General features: G+C 37.3%; 4 non-coding genes across 4 annotated transcripts; 3 read left to right on the top strand and 1 right to left on the bottom strand.

The window, feature by feature from the left end:
• The first annotated feature begins 9294 nt into the window (after positions 1-9294).
• Positions 9295-9367, top strand: Trnar-ucg (transfer RNA arginine (anticodon UCG)). The gene has a single exon. It is a non-coding gene; the product is annotated as a tRNA-Arg (tRNA).
• Positions 9368-12420: 3053 nt separating this feature from the next.
• Trnar-ucg (transfer RNA arginine (anticodon UCG)) lies at positions 12421-12493 on the top strand. Its single transcript has one exon. It is a non-coding gene; the product is annotated as a tRNA-Arg (tRNA).
• Positions 12494-13011: 518 nt separating this feature from the next.
• On the top strand, positions 13012-13084 carry Trnar-ucg (transfer RNA arginine (anticodon UCG)). Its single transcript has one exon. It is a non-coding gene; the product is annotated as a tRNA-Arg (tRNA).
• An 8014-nt stretch (positions 13085-21098) lies between these two features.
• Positions 21099-21171, bottom strand: Trnar-ucg (transfer RNA arginine (anticodon UCG)). Its single transcript has one exon. It is a non-coding gene; the product is annotated as a tRNA-Arg (tRNA).
• Positions 21172-23011: the final 1840 nt, after the last annotated feature.

The raw sequence follows: 23011 nt of genomic DNA, 5'->3' as shown, positions 1-23011 counted from the left end.
TGATGCAATGTCTTCAGGAAATTCGTCGGATAAATCGATCCAATTACTTATTTTTGAAGCATAGTACTTTTTCCATGTCTCTTGTTGAACCACTAAATTATGGGGTTGAAATCAAATTAGCACCGGTCAAGAGGTACAAACACAAGCACAAGGACGTGTACACACACACACACACACACACACACACACACACACACACACACACACATACCCATACACCCACACACCCACACCCACACACACACACCCATACACCCACACACCCACACCCACACGCCCACATCCACCCACACACTCACATGCATACACACATACAAACACACACGCAGGCATGCGTGCACACACATACACACATATGTGACCGGATTCTTTCAGTTTCCATCTACCAAATCCACTCACAAGGCATTGAATGGCCAGGGGGCTATAGTAGAAGACACTCGCCCAAGGTGCTATGCAGTAAACTGATCCAAAAACCACACAGTTTTGAAGCAAGCTTCTTAACCACATAATTAAGATTTCTTACAATGACATATAACCCCACAGGAAAAGCTGTAACGGATAAGATCAATACAGGTAATTGCTGCGTCAATTAATTATATATATATTAATTATCGAACAATAGCGTCGTTAGCTGCAGGTTTCTCATGGTCAGATAACACGTTCATGGCTTACTTGGTGGCAAGAATGTCAAGGAAGTGTTTGTAATACATGGCGGATAAATATTGTAAATAACTGAATCGCGGTCTTTAGTTACTTAGACGTATGTTGCCATCAAACTAGTAATATTCAGAATTGCAAAATAAATAAATAGTTGTTAAATTTGTCTCATGCACAATTGGTTGGTGTGCTATGAAAAATATCTGAGATGTAATTTTTGAAAGAAAAGTTTTACCGTTTCCATGCTGGGAATTGAAGCGGGGCGCTTGGATGAAAGTCATGAATTCTAACCACTAGACCACACAAGAAAGCATAATAGAGCTTAAAAGTATACGTTAGGTATTAGAAGCGGAGCAAAAATATTGTTGTTTATTTCAATCACTGCAGCCTTTAAGTATAAGTTATTTTTCTTCGTTTAAAAGACAAAATTATTTTACACTATAGAATAGATGCATGCATGTACACACACACACACACACACACACACACACACACACACACACACACACACACACACACACACACACACACACACACACAAATACATACATACATACATACATACATACATACATACAGACAGACAGACAGACAGACATATAGATTTTACCTTCCTTTTTAAGCGTTATGCTTATACAATACTTGTTAACATTTATCCTACTTGCGTTGTCTCCATTCATTTGGCGTTCATTGCTTTCATCATACATATATACACACATACATACACACATATTCATACATATACGTGTATATGTATTTAAACACACACACACACACACACACACACACACACACGCACGCACATATACATTTATGTGGGTAGGTTTGTATCGATTGATATAGTTGTTAAAGCGTCGGAAAAATACGATGCAACATTTGTTCCAGCTCTCAGTGTGCCGAGTTCAAATACCAGTCAGGTCATCTTTGCCTTTCGCCCTTTTGAGGCCGATAAATAAAGTATCAGAGAAATGCTGGTGCAACCCCCCTCTCTCTTTGTATCTGTCAGTCCTTTTTTTTTTTACCAGGATGCGCTGCTGGGTCAATAGAGTGGGAACCGACAAGGTTGTCTGAGTCTGTTCTCGGTTACGTAGGCAGCTACAACCAAAAGCTTAGTACAAGGTAATAATACTCAGCCATCCTCAATTCCGGTTGGCGAATAAAATCCAACGGATTATTTACCTTCTATAAACTATTCGTCAACCCAATTTCACTCACAGGGTATGCAGTCTATCTGCCAAAAAAAAAAAAAAGAATAATAATAATAAAGTAAAATAAAATAAACTAATTTGGCAAATGAGATGAAGAACATACATGGTCATCTTTTATTCCAAAAGCAAAAATTAGGAAGTAAGAAATTTCTGCCTGAAATAGCAGTCAGCTACACATGGTCATCTTTTGCTACGAAAACATAGGTTCGTGCTATTTAACGAGACGTAGAAGAAGTTATATTAAGCCTAATAATACGATACTCGATGTCACTTTTGTTACTTGAGAAAATGTTCGAGTTGGCAAATGAGATGAGAATAATTTTCTGCTAGAAATAGCAGGACAGTGCTCATTGCTATTTCTTTGTCACAAAAGAAAACCTGAATGTGTAGAAAACGAAGAAAAATATGTAAGATATATGTATGAAAATTCTTCAGAGAACACAAAATAGTTCGCATCTTCTAGTAGTGTTTACCATCATTGATTGTCTTTGGAGTCTTACCTTCTTTGCAGTCCTTTCTGCAACTGAACACGAAACAGGAAAAGCTGATTTCTAGGGCCCATTTCAGGTAAAAAAAAAAAAAAATTTCGGGCAACGAACACATTACATGTCACAACTGGCGTCATACAGAAAAAAAAAAAAAAAAAATTTATGCTTCGCTACGCGTGAAGCGATAAATAAACTAGCTGAATGTTAGATGGTTGACGTGACTTCTGAGAGAACAATATCGTCTGACTACACATCCTCATAAATATAAAAAGCATATAATATATAATGTAATAAGTAATAAAAGTAACACTGGATCTAACGATACAAGTATGTATGTGCGTATGTATGCATGTTTGTATGTATGTATGTATGTATGTATGTATGTATGTATGTATGTCATTATTCAGTTTATTTCAAGATAGAGAGAGCGAGAGCGATCCGGTTTCTAGCCTAGACTAAAGGATCCTTCATTGGAATTTCAACCACATCAACAGAGAATTTTTGTATGAATGTATATGTATGTGTGCAGATTTGTATGTCTTGTTTTATGTATGTATTCTCATGCATAGAGTTACATATTTAGACATGCTAATATATATTTAAATGATAAACTGGAAAGTTTTACAGATTTTTACAGGTCCAGTGATGGATTGGATCTGTAGTCTTCAAATTAGCTTCCTCTTTTCTGGTTTTGAGAAGCCTAATTTCGCAAAATTGGTAATTAGGCAGTGTGTACTGCATGTATGTTTGTATGTATGTATGTATGTATGTATGTATGTATGTATGTATGTTGTGTGTATGTATCTGTGTATGTATTATGTTTGTATGTATCTGTGTATGTATGTATGTAGGTAGGTAGGTAGGCAGGTAGGCAGGCAGGCAGGCACATACGTATGCCTATGATTTTGATTGAGTTTGATCGGTTGTGCAACGTGTTTCTATGGCGTGAATGGTCGAATTTTCAAAAATAAACCAACTCAAAACATGATTGCATTTTTAAGCGTAAGCAGCTCGAGATATATAAACAAAATCGAACACGCATACACAAGATGAGGGTGTTGTTAGTTCATGGGTCGGCTATGTTTTAACCGTAAGGGAATATATTCTCAATGTGCCTTTTGTTAAAAACACCTGAAAGTAAGTCGTAGGCAAGTGAGACAACTCACAGCAGGTCCCTGTCCGCAGCGACAGACGTCGATGTTTCGTCATTGTTGTGTAGCGAAGAAGGTCTGCCACAAGCTATATCGCCGACTATGACTATATGCTAAATAGTCTGAGAACCATCTACTGATATATCCCAACGTTTCGTGCTACGGAAAAACTTCAGATGTGAATTAAAAGCAGATCGATGCATATAAACATAGTCGAACACACATACACATGGTGTGTGTGTGTGTGTGTGTGTGTGTGTGTGTGTGTGTTGTTAGTTGGTGGATCGGCTGCGTTTTAGACATCCGGGTTTTTCTTGTAGAATATAAGTTGGTACTTTTCTGCAGATTCTTTCTTAGTATTCTTGAAGAATATAGGATGGTACTTTTCTGCAGATCCACAATGCGAGTTTCAATTCTGGCTATATCCTGATGTCAAGTCACAAAGACCTCATTCTTCTTCTTCTTCTTCTTCTTCTTCTTCTTCTTCTTCTTCTTCTTCTTCTTCTTCTTCTTCTTCTTCTTCTTCTTCTTCTTCTTCTTCTTCTTCTTCTTCTTCTTCTTCTTCTATTTATTATCATTATTATTATTATTACTATAAGGCGGTGAGCTGCGGAATCTTTAGCACGCTAGGTGAAATGCTTGGCGGTATTTCGTCTATCTTTATGTTCTGAGTTCAAATTCCGCCGAGGTTCACTTTGCCTTTCATCTTTTCGAAGTCGATAAATTAAGTACCAGTTGTGTACTAGAGTCGATCTAATCGAATGGACCCCTCCCCAAAAATTTCGGGCCTTATGCCTAGAGTAGAAAAGATTATTATTATTATTATTATTATTATTATTATTCAGTAGTTTTATTTTTATAACGTGCTTTCACTTCACTACCGAGCGCAGCTCTGTGTGCCTTGGGTATGTGCTGTGGTTTGCTGTGATGCTCTTATGGTTACTGTATTGAAAGTGTTTTGCGTAGGATGTGTGCAGTGCCCAGTAGTGCAATTTTCTGTATGTTATATATATTTGTAAGTCCTGGTGTTTTTGTTATGTATTTGTCTGAATATTTTTTTATCATATCTAAGGCGCCCACTATGATAGGAATTGTTTCTGTTTTTAGATTCCACATTCGAGTTACCTCTATTTCCAGGTCTTTGTAATTTGAAAGTTTCTCCATTTCTTTTAGGGAAACGTTGTCATCTGCTGGTATTGATACATCAATTAGAAAGCATTTTTTTTCATGATCTCTGACAACTATATCTGGTCTATTGGCCTTAATTTCTCTATCTGTGTGTATTGGCATATCCCATAGTAGGGTTGCTTTCTCGTTTTCTGTGACCTTTTTTTTTCTGTTGTTATTCCACATTGTTGGCATAGCTTCCAGTGTATATAGGTCCTAGCTCTGTCGTGTCTGTGAATATATTCCTTCTTAGCCAGGACTGGGCAGCCAGAGATAATATGATTTATTATTATTATTATTATTATTATTATTATTATTATTATTATTATTATTATTATTATTATTATCAGTAGTAATAGTAGTAGTAGTAGTAGTAGTAGTAGTAGTAGTAGTAGTAGTAGTAGTAGTAGTAGTAGTAGCTGGTGGAATCGTTAGCGCGTTGGACAAAATGCTTCGTAAGCATATCTTCTAGTTCTCTACTTTCTACTTTCAAATTCCATCGGGGTCAGCTTTGCCTTTACATCTTTTCGGCGTCGCTAAAATAAATACCAGCGGATCTCTTGAGGAGTCAATATAATCGACTTACACCATCTCTTAAAATCATTTCAGTACTTCTGCTAAAATTCGAAACTCTTTTTTATATTTTTTTTTTATTATTTCATATATTTTATTTATTTATTTATTTTCCGGTTTGCAACAGGTATTTGATTTATTTCTGTTACCTTAAACCGGCTTTCCTTTCAGCGATAAAAACGCTTTGCTTAACCTTATCGTCTTTCATAAGTAATGATGAAAACTCTCAGTAATAGAATACTTATTCATCATCTTTTCATTATCTACATTACCCAGTTGCTACAATCATCTTTCTTTTTATTCTTAGGAAACGATTTACCATCTGGTCATTAATTAGTTCTGCTTGACTAACACTCTAAGATGTAAAGCAAGGCCTAATTTTAGCCTAATTTAGAAATAGTCCGTCTTCATTGTAACTCATCACAAATTCACGCATTCACACATGCATACGTTAACACGCGCGCGCACACGCAAGCACATACACACACACAAACAAACAAACAAACACACACACACACACACACACACACACATACTCTTACTCTTTTACTCTTTTACTTGTTTCAGTCATTTGACTGCGGCCATGCTGGAGCACCAGCTTTAGTCGAGAAAATCGACCCCAGGGCTTATTCTTTTGTAAGCCTAGTACTTATTCTATCGGTCTCTTTTTGCCGAACCGCTAAGTTACGGGGACGTAAACACACCAGCATCGGTTGTCAAGCGATGGTGGGGGGACAAACACAGACACACACACAGCCCGTCGTATATATATATATATATATATATATATATATATATATATATATATATATATATATATTTGTGTGTGTGTGTGTGTGTGCGTGCGTGTGCGTGTGTGTGTGTATGTGTGTGTGTGTGTGTGTGTGTTTGGGTGTCTGTGTTTGTCCCCATAACATCGCTTGACAACAGATGCCAGTGTGTTTACGTCTCCGTAACTTAGCGGTTTGGCAAAAGAGACCGATACAATAAGTACTAGGCTTACAAAGAATAAGTACTGTCGATTTGCTCGACTAAAGGCAGTACTCCAGCATGGCTGCAGTCAAATGACTGAAACAAGTAAAAGAGTAAAGAGAGAGAAAAGAGTAACCACTAGACCAGTGGTTCCCAAACTTTTTAGAGACGCGACCCACTATTTATGACACCAGTTTATGGCGACCCACTTAACTCTACTGGGTAAAAACATTAATGAAAGAAACAAATTTATTTCAGATTACATATTCATTGAGGCCTGTGAGAAGGATGAGCCTGTTTCTTGCTACGCTGAATAATAGAATTAACATCAGGTTCAATGCGTGATAGTTTCTGCCGTAAAGAATTTAAGAGCTGCAGTTTATTTCGAAATTCGCTTTTAATCCCAACCATTGCTGAAAATCCAGTTTCACAATTATAAGATGACGCGAAAGGGAGAAGTACTTTTAATGCTTCGGTGGAAATGATTGGGTACGGGGTTTGAAGAGACGCCAAGGACGAAACAGTAACTGTTATCGGCTCTATTAGTGTTGTACTGCGCCTAGTTAAAGTTCTCTATAAATAGGTAAAAACATACTTTTCCTTTTTACGATTACGTACGAATAAATAACTTGAGAAAATGACCACCTCTGATTTGTTAAGTTCGTGAAAAAAGCCTACTGCTTGATAAAACAACCAGTCTGATATTGAAAACATGGGTCTTGAACTATCTCGATAGACAGCAGTTAATCAAAGCTAATGCATAATTTTATAACTTTTTGCAACCCACTAGGATTACGTTCGCGACCCATCAGTGGGTCGCGACTCATAGTTTGGGAATCACTGCACTAGACTAAACCTATTTTGAAATACATTCCAGCTGCACTGACCTTCCTACCTCCAGATCACCTTATCTAATGTGTTCTTTCCCTGAGACGATAGCGTTCGATCTGAGAAAAGTTGGTGTTTATTTCTAGCACGTCGAGGAAACGCTTGAAGGCTCGTGATGTGATATCGCCTCTATTTGGTGAAGCGTAAATTTGTGCACGATATTCAGCGAAGGCACAGAGACAAACATACACAGTTCAAACGCAAACAGGAGCAAAATATATTCTCTCACACCCTCGCAATAGCTTTTGAAATTATAATTCAATTGATATATGAGTGAAACAAGACGAATAAATTAATTTGGAATTCGTCAGTTAAGAATATAATGAAACATTTAATAGCTTTAAATAGCACACACACACACACACACACACACACACACATCAAATAAATATAAAGAACACGGAGACTGGTACGTCATCAAAGTTCTCTTTTAATTTTACATTTTGTCACACGGCATAATTTGATAGGTAAATTGACCAGAAATTTCTGCTGTACATACATACATACATACATGCATACATACATACATACATACATACATACATGCATACATGCATACATGCATACATACATACATACATACATACATACATGCATACATGCATACATACATACATACAAATACACACAAACATACATATAAAAGAATATGTATCTATGTATGTATACTCTTTACTCTTTTACTTGTTTCAGTCATTTGACTGCGGCTATGCTGGAGCACCGCCTTTAGTCGAGCAAATCAACCCCGGGACTTATTCTTTGTAAGCCTAGTACTTATTCTATCGGTTTCTTTTGCCGAACCGCTAGGTTACGGGGACGTAAACACACCAGCATCGGTTGCCAAGCGATGTTAGAGGGACAAACACAAACACACACACACATATATACATACATATACATACATACGACGGGCTTCTTTCAGTTTCCGTTTACCAAATCCACTCACAAGGCTTTGGTCGGTCCGAGGCTATAGTAGAAGACATTTGCCCAAAGAGCCACGCAGTGAGACTGAACCCGGAACCATGTGCTTGATAAGCAAGCTATTTACCACACAGCCACTCCTGCGCCTACGTAAGGAATTCCAACAACGTTTCGTGGTTCGCCACCGCAACAGCTCCATTAGAGGATCCAGTGACTAAAGACATCATCAGGAGGAACCACGTCCGGTTTCGGTCCCTACTCCTCTACCGTTTTCGATGTGGGGACCCCTCCTCTTCGGAGGTGAAATACAGAGTGACAACGTTACTTATATATGTAGCATGTAATAATATATACATATATGTATATATACATACAGATATACAAACATGTTTGTATGTATGTTTGTATGTATGTATATATGTATGTATATGTGTGTGTATATGCATGTATGTATGTGAAGTAGAGTGGCTCAGTGAGTGCGGGCTAGGCTCATAATTTAGTGGTCCGTAGATCGAAACTCCGCTCTGCCACAAAGTAGATGCTATTTCTAATGTGGGTGCTCCAGCCCGGCCGCAACCTCTGTTCGAAAATGCTAATAGAATCATGGAGTATCATAGCGGAACGGACACACATACAGGCAACACATCCGTGTGTGTGTGTGTGTGTGTGTGTGTGTGTGTGTGTGTGTGTGTGTGTGTGTGTGTGTGCAGGCGCGAGCGCATGAGTGTGAGCGTGACAGAAGAGAGAAAGAGAGAAAGAAAGAGAGGAAGAGAGAGAGAGAGAGAGAGAGAGAGAAGCAGACAGTGTTGGCGAAAGAGAAAGAGACACAGAAAGAGAGAGTGAAAGAAAGAGACTGAGTGAGTGAGTGAAAGAGCAATTAGAAAGAATGAGTGAGGTTGGACGATGAGAAATTGTATGTATAGGGAGAAGCAAGTTAGTGTAGATTAATATGATTGTGTATGTGTGTGTGTGTGTGTGTGTGTTTGTGTGTATGTGTGGATAATACATACATACACACACTCACACACGCCCATGTGAGCGTGTGCATGTAAACACACACATATATATATCTATATATATATATATATATATATAGATATGCGTACATATGTCCTTATACTTCCGTATGCCCTGCGTATGTTATTCTGCTTGCCTGCATGCGTGCTTCTTTATCCTATATACTTAAAATTAAGGCCGAATATAAATCACTCAACAAACACTGGCTCGTTTTCTAAATATAATGCTTATTTTAAAACAGGCAGCCAGGCTGGCCGCGTGGCCTAATGGATAAGGCGTCTGACTTCGAATCAGAAGATTGCGAGTTCGAGTCTCGTCGTGGTCGAATTATTTCTTTTATCGCAAAGTCTCTTATTAATTTGGTTCTTAGATTACTGTAATACGTTGCACGTCTGTCGTTACTTTCTATTTATATTCTTCGAATACATTTGAGTATTTTCTATACTTAGAACCAGTTACTCCGGAGACGAATTAGCTGTTGTTGCTTTTACCGATGAGCCGTATGCTAACTTTGTTTGTGCAGAATGATGAACAAAATCTTCAGTTCTATATTTAAGAGATGAGGAATTATGTACATTATTTACATTTGACGGATATTTGTCCTCATCATATTTGTTGTTGACACAACGTTTCAGCTAATATACAGCCTTCATCAGGTGTCTTGGGGAAAATTCGAACCTAGGTTCTCATTCCTAAGGTATTTTTCGATATTATTGTTATTATTATTATGTTGTTTTTTTTTCTTCTTTCTTCAAATTTTCTTCCATTTCTCGCCGATTGTTTTCCGTACACCTAGGGCAGAGAAACTCGTTGTATGCATTCCCAGTTTACACACGCAAATTCACAGGTAAAACATGTATTTAAGAAAAAAAAAAATTCATGAATGGATGTTGTTTTCACAGCGATAATGCTCTTCTCAGTACATGAGTCGTTCCAGTTAGCACGATTTTTTGCACTTCCTGTAGGGATGGTAAGCCTGGTATCATTTTCAAATAGGTTTCAGTACCTTTTTTTTTTATTTATCATTCCTAGTAGTTTTATTTTTATAACGTGCTTTCACTTCACTACCGAGCGCAGCTCTGTGTGCCTTGGGTATGTGCTGTGGTTTGCTGTGATGCTCTTATGGTTACTGTTATTATTATTATTATTATTATTATTATTATTATTATTATTATTATTATTATTATTATTATTATTATTATTATTATTATTATTATCAGAGCTTCTAACGCTGGAGATGTACTACAGTGACAGCTGTTCAGTACCAGGGAACTAAGGTAACACCTTTTATTTTTCGAGCACCTTCTGGAGTATTCGAGCGGTTCCAGGCAGTGCTGTTTTCTGCACGTGTTCCACCCTTATTAAGCCCCTATTTGTTCCACGTACTTCTCTAAGTTTTTTCTCACTGTTCATAGGGCTCCGACAATTACTGGTATTAATGCTACCTTTTTCATCGACCACAACTGTTTAACTTCCCTATCTAACCTGTCAGATCTCTCGACTTTTCTTTCTTCCTTACCGCATAACTTGTTATCAGCTGGGTATGCTATGTCTATGATCCAGCATGGTCTGCTTTCTTTCTCAATTAAGACTATGTCCGGCTTCCTATTATTATTATCATCATCATCATCATCATCATCATCATCATCATTATTATTATTATTATTCCTTTCTCCATCCTAACCAAATCCACCCTCTGCAACACCTGTCCTTTTTACTGCTATCACACTGTCATTAATATCACAAGTCTATTTGGCCTGGAGTCGATGTAATCGACTAATCCTTCATACTGGTCTTGTGATTGAATTACAAAAGCATTATTTATTTAGGCTCTCACTCTCAATCAAGACATAAGCCTTCGAAAATTCGATGCCGTTATCTACACTCTCTGGATCTTTCCTTATCATCAGTTTTCCTGGTTTTCCGGTTTTCATGACGTATAAATTCCCCACCAGGATGTGTCACCGGTGCGTCGCGGAATTACTCATTTTTGCCAGTTTAATGGACTAGATCAACGTGAAACGAACACAACGCGTCACCCAGTCCAGAAATAGAAACATGAATGTTACGATAATGAGTCCAACACCCTTACCACTAAGCCACGTGCCTCTATTTTCCTTATCATCTATGTCTCTCAGCTTGCCATCAAATCTACTGCTCCTATGCCCTTTGCTCTCTACTTTTTCACTTTCCAGTCAATAGCCATCTTAACGTTACATTTGGTAACCCGTCCTTGTCTATTCTGAGTGCATAGCCAAGCCATTTGAGCCGAGGGAATTTTATTTCAAAGACCACAGGACTGCAAACAGTTTGGTGACATAGCTTGTCATTTCATCTTTTACTGGGTCAGAAGGTGCGACAGATTTTACACAGGTACTCAAGATGGAAAACATTGATCTGAATAACATCACTTTCTACAATTCACCAGCGTTCTGAGCCATATTTATTTGAACAAATAGGATAGAATCCAATCTTAATCCTAAGATTGTTTTGTCTAGATTTCAAGATCAACTGAAGCCCCTGACAAGCCCCCCGCCCCATATACACTAATAAGTGCGGAACTTTTGGAATTTTCAGGCATGACTTGTATTTTTTGAGTTATCGATTTTAGGAAGGATTCAGTTTGCATAAGTGTTGAGCCTGCAATTTTCTCCCGTACATTTATCTGTCGAAAAGACACCAAATCATCCACATAAGAAAGATACTTTTAAGATGGTGGCTGGTACGTTCACTGTGAAACAAAATTAGTGCTCAGAGAGAGCGCCGCCGGCTTGCATACAAAAATCTCATAGGATATCCCTAACTTTATCTTTTGTGGTCTTATACAGGACTTAGACTGCTTGTGCGAAGACCAACATGTTGGTTAGAACACTCCTAAGTTTCCTCAAACCTTTGGTTAGTCTCATTTCCTTTCCCATGTCCACACACACACACACACACACACACACACACACACTGCTAGACCCTCCAGCTAACTCGCTCAAACAGAGACACCTGTGTACTAACTTGTCGACCTATCCTCCTGCATACCAACCTTGTACCCTACTTCCATTCCTGTTGCGCGGGTCTGACATTTCCCCTATATGATACACCTCAACACTCTTCTACTCAGAAAATTCTTATTTTCTTGACACAATCCCTACCACTACTCCCAAATACACGTCGACAATATAAAGAAGGCTTCCTTCTCCTGCTCGATGAAAGACTAAGACTAACGCTACGAAAATATTTTCTTCGCTCATTTATTTAAACTAACATGCTTTCTTTTTACTTCTGATCTTGAACTTTACTTTATATCAACATATAAACTATTCAACAGACACGGTTTAGATCTTAACATTCTTTAACATAGGCTATCTGAGGAGATTTCAGCACGTCGGCCGCGTGGCCTAATGGATAAGGCGTCTGACTTCGAATTAGAAGATTGCGAGTTCGAGTCTCGTCGTGGTCGAAACTTTCCTTTCTTTTTTGCTTTTTTTTTTTACACACAAGTGTGCTTATACATTGTTGGCACTGCGTCGCTTACGACGTCGAGGGTTCCAATTGATCCGATCAACGGAACAGCCTGCTCGTGAAATTAACGTGGAAGTGGCTGAGCACTCCACAGACACGTGTAACCTTAACGTAGTTCTCGGGGATATTCAGCGTGACAAGGCTGACCCTTTCAATTACAGGCACAACTGAAACAGGAAGTAAGAGTGAGAGAAAGTTGTGGTGAAAAAGTACAGCAGGGTTCGCCACCATCCCCTGCCGGAGCCTCGTGGAGCTTTAGGTGTTTTCGCTCAATAAACACTCACCACGCCTGGTCTGGGAGTCGAAACCGCGATTCTATGACCGCAAGTCCGCTGCCCTAACCACTGGGCCATTGCGCCTCCACACTTTATATCAACATATAAACTATTCAACAAACACGGTTTAGATCTAAACGTTTTTTAACATAAAGGCTATCTGATGAAACCGAAGTAGTACGGCCGCGTGGCCTAATGGATAAGGCGTCTGAATTCGAATCAGAAGATTGCGAGTTCGAGTCTCGTCGTGGTCGAATTGTTAACTTTTGTTTCGTATTCTTTTTAAAACACAAGTGTGCTCATACATAATGTTGCATTATATAACATGTAATTTATATATTACATACGTAATAAACTCGTATCTGTATTTTGATTATGCCACAAATTACGAGATTGTACACCATTAAGTATTTCCCCATTGCTCATCTTCTCAGTCTTCCGCATAACTCGAGTAAATTGATCAGTAAATCCATTGGTTAGCCCCAGTTCAACCAGAAGGGGCAAACCAATGATCACAGGAATTTTATTCGTAACCAACTGTTCCTTCTATTCCAGCTATTTGTCTAATGTGCCCGTAGCTGCTAGATTTAGCCAAAAGAAAAAGATTAAACCTTTGGAAAAGAATAACGAGACTCTTCGCCATTCTGCTATGTGGTTATCCTCTATTCCTGGTTTGCGATATAATCTTTATATTTAGTTTTATTGACAGCTTATCCTAAACAATATTAGTAACAATATTGTGAATGGACAGCTGCTAGAATTGTATTTGTTGCTCGAACAGCAGCTGGGAAAAGTAGATGATATTCATACATTGTTATTACTGTTACCTGAATACGGGTACCAACATTGTGAATGGATAGAATATATATCATTATGTCATAGAATTTAACACACACACACATACACACATACGTATCCGAATGCGTCTGACGTAAACAAAGCGATCGAAAGGGAATGAAATAAAGGCACCGTGGAGGCGATGCATACCCTGCCTGCAAATAAATCGTTTCGCAAAATATAGTCTGGCTTACTCTGCGTTGCTCACCCATGCTTTTTAATTGAATTGAATTAAATTTTGTAAGTGTTTGACTAAATTTGGTTATCGGGAAATATGTAAGTATGATTAAATTTTTTTTTTTTTGAAGTTTGACCATCATAGGTATTTATACTCCGATGGAATTAAGAAATCAACTCGTAAATAAACGAAACCCTCGAATCCATCATTGTAACACACACACACACACACACACAGTCGCATATCTATGTATGTATTTATGTTTGTTTGAAGATAATCAAACCGAATTTTCATCATTTTGAGCCACTCACCCAAAGAGTATTTCTGCTAAATGTGATGAAAATCCGTTCAGCCATTTTCTAGCAATTTCGCAAGCACACAGAGAAACAGAAGTCGAAGACGAGTGATTACAATAGCTCGCTTTCGCTTACGCGTGCAGGGTAAAAATGAGTATTAGATGAAAATTCATATTTGTATAGTTCTTGTTCCTTCTTCAACATTACATCCAACCCATTAACAATCCACAAACTCATTGCTTAAATAACCACTAAATATAGTGGTGTATCATTACTGGATATAACAGTTTTACATATTAAACAAACTCGTACGTACATAATTACATGTAGGGAAACTGTATTTCGTTATGCAACCATAATATACCAGAAAGTGTATTAAACGCTTTGTAAGTCAATATCGTGTTTTACTGTGTTAGCAATGCTATTAAATCGCATGTTGACGCTATCTCTGTTTTTCCATCTTCGATCGCATCATTGTTTACATTAAACGTATTCGGATACGAAACGTCGTAACAAATCAGTGCTGGCTATAATTTGTATAGCTTACCAACCACATGGTTCCGGGTTCAGTCCCACTGCGTGGCACCTTGGGCAAGTGTCTTCTACTATAGCTTCGGGCCGACCATAGCCTTGTGAGTGGAATTGGTAGACAGAAACTGAAAGAAGTCCGTTGTATATATATATATATATATATATATATATATATATATATATATATATATATATATATATATATATATATATATATATATATATATGTATGTGTGTGTGTTTGTCTGTGTTTGTCCCCCCAACATCGCTTGACAACTGATGCTGGTGTGTTTACGTCCCCGTAACTTAGCGGTTCGGCAAGACGGACCGATAGAATAAGTACTAGGCTAACAAAGAATAAGTACTGGGGTCGATTTGCTCGACTAAAGGCGGTGCTCCAGCATAGCCGCAGTCAAATGACTGAAACAAGTAAAAGAGTAAAGATAACCTAAACATGTGAGTTACGTGTAGATCATTCTCATGTCCCGCGATAATACACACTACGTTTCCAGCGTCTGTTCTTGTATTAGTAGTGGTAAGTAAGAAAAGTCATATCATACCAGCTCATCTCTTTCCACAGACTCATAGAATTAATGCTGGTGGATAGGATGAGGTACTAGAGACAGATGATAAGTTTTTCAACATGACTCAGGACATTCTCACAAAACCAACTTGAACGAAGAATTGAAATCACACAATTTTACGATATATAACATCAAACTCGTTGCGCTCAAACTCGATAGATTTAAATCCCATTGGCTGTAACATTTGGAACGTTTTTGAGATGGAGACTCATAGACATCTTCATAATACTATAACTTTACTGAAGGATCCAAGTGTCCTGTGATCTCTGAAACTGTTGTTGGCACTCCGTCGCTTACGACGTCGAGGGTTCCAATTGATCGGATCAACGGAATAGCCTGCTCGTGAAATTAACGTGCAAGTGGCTGAGCACTCCACAGACACGTGTACCCTTAACGTACTTCTCGGGGAAATTAAGCGTGACACAGTGTGACAAGGCTGACCCTTTGAATTACAAGCACAACAGAAACAAGAAGTAAGAGAAAGTTGTGGTGGAGGAGTACAGCAGGGTTCGCCACCATCCCCTGCCGGAGCCTCGTGGAGCTTTAGGTGTTTTCGCTCAATAAACACTCACCACGCCTGGTCTGGGAGTCGAAACCACTGGGCCATTGCGCCTCCTGATCTCTGAAACTAATAATGACATATAGTACAGATACTTCAAAGTTCCCGGTCTAGCATTGAAGCTGCCATCGAAACTTATTATAGATTCATAATATAGTCTTAAAAGGAAACTTATCGAGAACATGGGCACAGTTTTTTTTTAATGCATTTGGTTTTTATTAGATTAGAGTTGTTTTAATAAATTATGATATTTATCCTCTAAATATCTCTCGCACTCTGTGTATTTGCGCGTGTGTATGTGTGTGTTGAGTGCGTACGAATATGTACATGTGTCTCTCTTTACTCTCTTTTACTTGTTTCAGTCATTTGACTGCGGCCATGCTGGAGCACCGCCTTTAGTCGAGCAAATCGACCCCAGGACTTATTCTTTGGAAGCCTAGTACTTATTCTATCGGATCCTTGTACCGAACCGCTAAGTTACGGGGACGTAAACACACCACCATCGGTTGTCAAGCGATGTTGGGGGAAAACACAGACACACAAGCATACACACACACACACACACACACACCCATATATACATACATACATACATACATATATATATATATATATATATATATATATATATATATATACATATATACGACGGGCTTCTTTCAGTTTCCGTCTACCAAATTCACTCACAAGGCTTTGGTCGGTCCGAGGCTATAGTAGAAGACACTTGCTCAAGGTGCCACACAGTGGGAATGAACCCGGAGTCATGTGGTTGGTAAGCAAGCTAGTTACCACACAGCCACTCCTGCGCCTATGTATGTATAGATATCTATTTATATATAAGAAACTGGGATGAACAGGCAATAAACAATTATTGTTATGAACTTCATTAAGTAATGAAGTTTATAACAATTATTTATTTATTTGTCATCCCAATTTCTTATTACTGCTCTGTACTCGATTGACACTTCGTTCTGAAGCATATGCATATTAGGTTCTAATACCAGGTTATTAGTATCGGTATGCCTAAGCGAAATATATAAGCAATTACTGGGATAAGCAAATATATTAAATATATTAAGTACATTAATTACAAAATATGTATATAGGTATATATGCAAAACAAAAGGTGGAAACTTTCATATGTATCCCAATAATTGCTTCTATGCAATGGAAGCATTTTGAACCACACAGCTAGTCCTACGCCCCAATTCAATTTTGTTTCTTTCCGTTACTACAAATCAAAATATTTATTATAATATTTTATATCAGCCACCTGTTGAAAACCGAAGTGTCGCATAATACACTAAAGAATGCTTCAAAATCTCAAATATTTTATGAAGTCAATCTACACCGAATACTCATCATTTCTATCGTCTTCTATCAAAAAGACTCGAAGGTGAAAGGCAGCCGGTTTCTGCAATAATATAACACGTTACAGCGACAACAAAAGATTTGATAAGTCATAAACGTGCGTATTCTAAGATTTTATGTTTTATCTCCGATATTAATAAATATATGATGATTTCTTTTATTTCATTGATTACTTGAGAATAAGTAAAACTTGATATTTATAGCCTCAATCTATGTAATTTCAGCTGAATATAAAATTTATGAATTAGTCTACATCTTCGTATCAAGTTCTTTGCACCTCCGGGTTGTTTGCACTGCTTTATATCTCATTTATGGATATAAATATATAAATACAAGAGGTTGGGGGGGGGGGGAATAAACTCAAAGACACACGTGCTCGCGCGCACATACGCACACATATAGTCATATTTATATTTACATATATACATATATAGGGCTATATGTACGTGTGTGTGTTTATGTATGTATGTATGTATGTATTATGTATATATATATACATAAGGGATCAGCAACAATTGCTTCACCACATACCGAAGTTCAGAAATAGCAGCTAAAGTGCTGGTTAGTTTCGTTATTTTTCTTCTTGTTTTGCCTTTGTGAGTTACAAGTATTGCTATCTGTTGGAGTTTCAGCACTTTAGCTGCTATTTCTGAACTTCGGTATGTGGTGAAGCAATTGTTACTGATCCCTTAATTATGCTTATAAATGTATAAGAACTTTTAAATAAGTTCTTCACCGATAATGGTGTTTACATACCGAAGGGCTTGGTAAAAAATATTAATTATTAATTTATTAATAAATTAATAATCCTTTACCTTTTTATTCGTAATAATTATATATATATATATATATATATATATATATATATATATATATATATATATATATATATATATATATATATATATATATATGTATATATATATATATATATATATATATATATATATATATATATATATATATATATATATATATATATATATATATATATATATATATATATATATATATATATATATATATATATATATATATATATATATATATATATATATATATATGTATGTATGTATGCAAAATGTGGGGGTTTAGTTAACAGGTGATCTAAACGACTAGGTACGCTTAGTAAATGTAATGGATTACTAGAGCTCCAAGGTTAAAGCCGAGACGGTAGTTATGGAGCTATTGCAGATTTCCGATATAGCGGATATATAATTGTTAAAGAGGACAGCAAACGTTAAGGTAAGGCAAACATCTCAAGTCATATACATTATCATTATTGGGAAAAAATTCGAAGTCTTACAACTGTTTCTGGGATATCCCAGAGTATGAGATAACCCAGAGTAAAGGAATAACAAGATGAAGAAAGAGAAGAAAAAAGAAGCATTAAAGTTCACAGTTCAACTTTCCGATCGTGTAGAAGTAAGTCCATAAGTGAAATTCTGCGTAAATACATGTCATTGAACGTTGATATGTTCTCGTCTTTTTCTGGATATTTACACTATTAGGACTTTAACTTAGATGGATTTACGCAGGATTGCACCTAAGGACTTATGGACTTACTTCTATACGCTCGGAATTTTGAACTTGCGAACTTTTATAATTCTTTTTTCTTCTCTTACTTCATCTCCTTATTCCTTTACTCCTGTCCTCTATGTCGTCATTTCATTAATCTATGCTCTTCTCATTTTGTCTCCAGTGACGGAATGTCCTATACTCTGGCATATCCCAGTAACAGCTGTAAGATTTTGAATCTTTTTCCCAATAATAATAATAATGTATATGACTTGAGATGTTTGCCTTGCCTTAACGTTTGTTGTCCTCTTTAACAATTATATATACATATAAGCGCAGACATAGCTGTGCGGTTAAGAAAATCGCTTTACAACCACTTTCTTTCGGTTTCAGTCTCTCCGAGTGGTACCATAGGAAAACGTCTTCTACTATAGCCCCTTTACACACACACACACACACACACACACACACACACACACACACACACACACACACACACACACACACACACACACACACACACACGCACACACACATATACACACACATGTTAATGAGTGTATTTTGCAACCATACATAAAAAGAGCTCCGATAGCACTCAATACGTTTAAGTATAGTTTACTACACTCAGGTGTGCATGGGTCACGTGACAAATTCCTCATCTTAAAGACAAGGTCTTTCATGAAAAAATATCATAATTGAGTTGTCAAGGAAAAACAATTCACGAAAGAGACAAAAAAAACCCATAGAAATATATATATATATATATATATATATATATATATATATATATATATATATATATATATATATATATATAAATATATATGTATATGTGTACTTTACATTAATTGCTGTGGAAAGATGTGTTGAAACAGAATTATATTTCTGTACAATTCAGCCTAATAAATATAATTTAGCCTAATTCTTGAAGTAAAAATAGTCCAAGAGAAATAAATCATAGTGGCCAGAGACATTAGTTTGGACAACAAAAAACGAATGGTAAATGGAAACTGGCTATGGGGCGAGCAGACAGAAAGAACAATCTTCAGAAACACTCCCGTCAAGCGAGTGGTTTCGGCCGGTGTGTTCCCGATACTCTGAGAGATTCGAGCCCACTGAAGTGATGACTCCTAGGTGTCCTGCTGTTTTCAAAATGCTGCTTTCAGAGGGTATTAAACCCTAGACTTCCGGGTGATCTTATTTCCTTGAAGCCAACCGAAAGAATTTGCACAGTGGATCTATCTAAATCAGGGTTTTCCTCTTACTATTTTCTGTTTAGTGACAAAATATATATGAAATTCCATGCAAAATAAATTCTTGATTTAATGAAAACATCTTTGCTTCGGAAATAGGTAAGCGAATATGCAGTGGTAGCTGCAACCGGCTCCGAGTAAGAAAGATACATAATGTTAACAATTAACAATTCTCCGATATTGATATTTACCATTAAGAAAAAGACTTTCTGATGTTTTTTCTAGTGGCATGTGGACAGCTGCGGCCACGTGTCACTGTATCAATAGGTGTCATCAGTACAATACATTCATAAATATATAAATAGACCTACCTACCTACCTACCTACCTACCTACCTTCCTACTTACTTACCTACGTATTTACCTACCGTCTTCTTTTACATATCTGGTTACTTGCATACATATATGAATGCACGTATACATGTATGTACGTGAGAGTGTGTGTATGTGTATGTATGTGTGTGTGTGTGTTAAATTCTATGTCATAATGATATATATATATATATATATATATATATATATATATATATATATATATATTCTATCCATTCACAATGTTGGTACCTGTATTCAGGTAACAGTAATAACAATGTATGAATATCATCTACTTTTCCCAGCTGCTGTTCGAGCAACAAATACAATTCTAGCAGCTGTCCATTCACAATATTGTTACTAATATTGTTTAGGATAAGCTGTCAATAATCCTAAATATAAAGATTATATCACAAACCACGAATAGAGGATAACCACATAGCAGAATGGAGAAGAGTCTCGTTATTCTTTTCCAAAGGTTTAATCTTTTTCTTTTGGGTAAATCTAGCAGCTACGGGCACATTAGACAAATAGCTGGAATAGAAGGAACAATTGGTTACGAATAAAATTCCTGTGATCACTGGTTTGCCCCTTCTGGTTGAACTGGGGCTAATCAATGGATTTACTGATCAATTTACTTGAGTTATGCGGAAGACTGAGAAGATGAACAGTGGGGAAATACTTGATGGTATACAATCTCGTAATTTGTGGTATAATCAAAATATAAAGAAACTAGTTTATTACGTATGTAATGTATAAATTACATGTTATATAATGCAATATTATGCATCAACACACTTGTGTGTAAAAAAAAGAAAAAAACGATTCGACCACAACGAGACTCGAACTCGCAATCTTCTGATTCGAAGTCAGACGCCTTATCCATTAGGCCACGCGGCCGTTCTGTTTCGACTTCGTCAGATAGCCTTTATGTTAAAAATATATGAATATCTAAACAGCGTTTGTTGAATGATTCATATGTTGATATAAAGTAAAGTTCAGAATCGGAAATAATTAAAAAGGAAGCATGCTATTTTACATAAATGAGCGAAGAAAATATTTTCGTAGCATTGGTTTTTAATTCATCGAAAAAATATGAGAAAATCTTCTGTATGTTATTGTCAATGTTTATTCTGGAATAAAAGGTAGAAATTGGGTCAAGAAAATAAGAAGTCGCTGAGAAGAGTGTTGAGGTGTGTCACGTATAGAGGAAATGTCAGACCTGCGCAACAGGAATAGAAGAAAAGAACAAGGTTGGTGCGTAGGAGGATAGGTCGACAAGAATATATATGTGAGTACACAAGTGTCTCTGTTTGAGCGAGTTGTGGACGCGCAATGGCCCAGTGGTTAAGGCAGCGGACTCGCGGTCATAGGATCGCGGTTTCGATTCCCAGACCGGGCGTTGTGAGTGTTTATTGAGCGAAAACACCTAAAAGCTCCACGAGGCTCCGGCAGGGGATGGTGGTGAACCCTGCTGTACTCTTTCACCACAACTTTCTCTCGCTCTTACTTCCTGTTTCTGTTGTGCCTGTTATTCAAAGGGTCAGCCTTGTCACACTGAATATCCCCGAGAACTCTCAGCCACTTGCACGTTAATTTCACGAGCAGGCTGTTCCGTTGATCGGATCAACTGGAACCCTCGACGTCGTAAGCGACGGAGTGCCAACAATACAATAAACAACTTAAGTGTGTGTGTGTGTGTGCGATAGCGATTGCGCGCGTCTGAGTCTGCGCGCGCGCGCGCGTGAATATATCCGAATATGGGTAGGAGTAGAGGAAGTTTAGTACTCTTCAATGCATCGAGGAACAGACAATTCGCGGCGTTGAATAGACATCATTTGTTCGAGAAGTTGTCACGTAAAATGGAGTCCATGGAATTGTAGCGAAGAGAAGAAAGAAATACCGTAGCGTTAATGGCTTTGGGAAAGGAAATGAGACTAACCAAAGGTTTGAGGGAAATTGGGAGAGTTCTGACCAACATCATGTTGGTCCTCGCACAAGCAGTCTAAATCTTGTATAAGACAACAAAGGGTAGGGCTAGGTGTATCCTGTGAGATTTTTATATGCAAGCCGGTGGGGGCTCGCTCTGAGCACCCAATATTTTACACAGTGAACGTACCAGCCACCATCAGATTTAAAAGTATATTTCTTATGTGGATGCTTTGGTGCCTTCTTTTCGACAGATAAATGTACGCGAGAAAATTGCAGGCTGAACACTTATGCAAATCGAACCCTTTTGTTGAATGATTATACATATAAATATATAGATAGACCTCCCTCCCTCCTTACCTACCTACCTACCTACCTACCTACCTACATTCATATATACACACACACATACATACATGCATACATACATAGATACATACATACATATATACATACATACATACGAACCTACCTACTACTGACTTAATATCGATATCTCAAAAATACAGTTATGTCTAAAAATTCCAAAAGCCCTGCATTTATTACTGATTACGATTAACTACTCGTGTATGTAAATGACCTGGCAAAGACTTCAGTTGATCTTGAAATCTGTACAATACAATTTTAGGACTAAGATTGGATTCCACCTTATCTGCTTAATAAATATGGCTTAGAACGCTGGTGAATTGTAGAAAGTGATGTGATTCAGATCAATGTTTTCCATCTTGAGTACATGTGTAAAATCAGTCGCACCTTCTGACCCAGTAAAAGATGAAATGACAAGCTATGTCACCAAACTGTTTGCAATCCT

This window comes from Octopus bimaculoides, chromosome 1, assembly GCF_046866305.1.
Source record: "Octopus bimaculoides isolate indiv1 chromosome 1, ASM4686630v1, whole genome shotgun sequence".
NCBI lineage: Eukaryota > Metazoa > Mollusca > Cephalopoda > Octopoda > Octopodidae > Octopus > Octopus bimaculoides.
The sequence above is the reverse complement of the archived record's forward strand: the minus strand, read 5'-3'. Positions and strand labels throughout refer to the sequence as shown.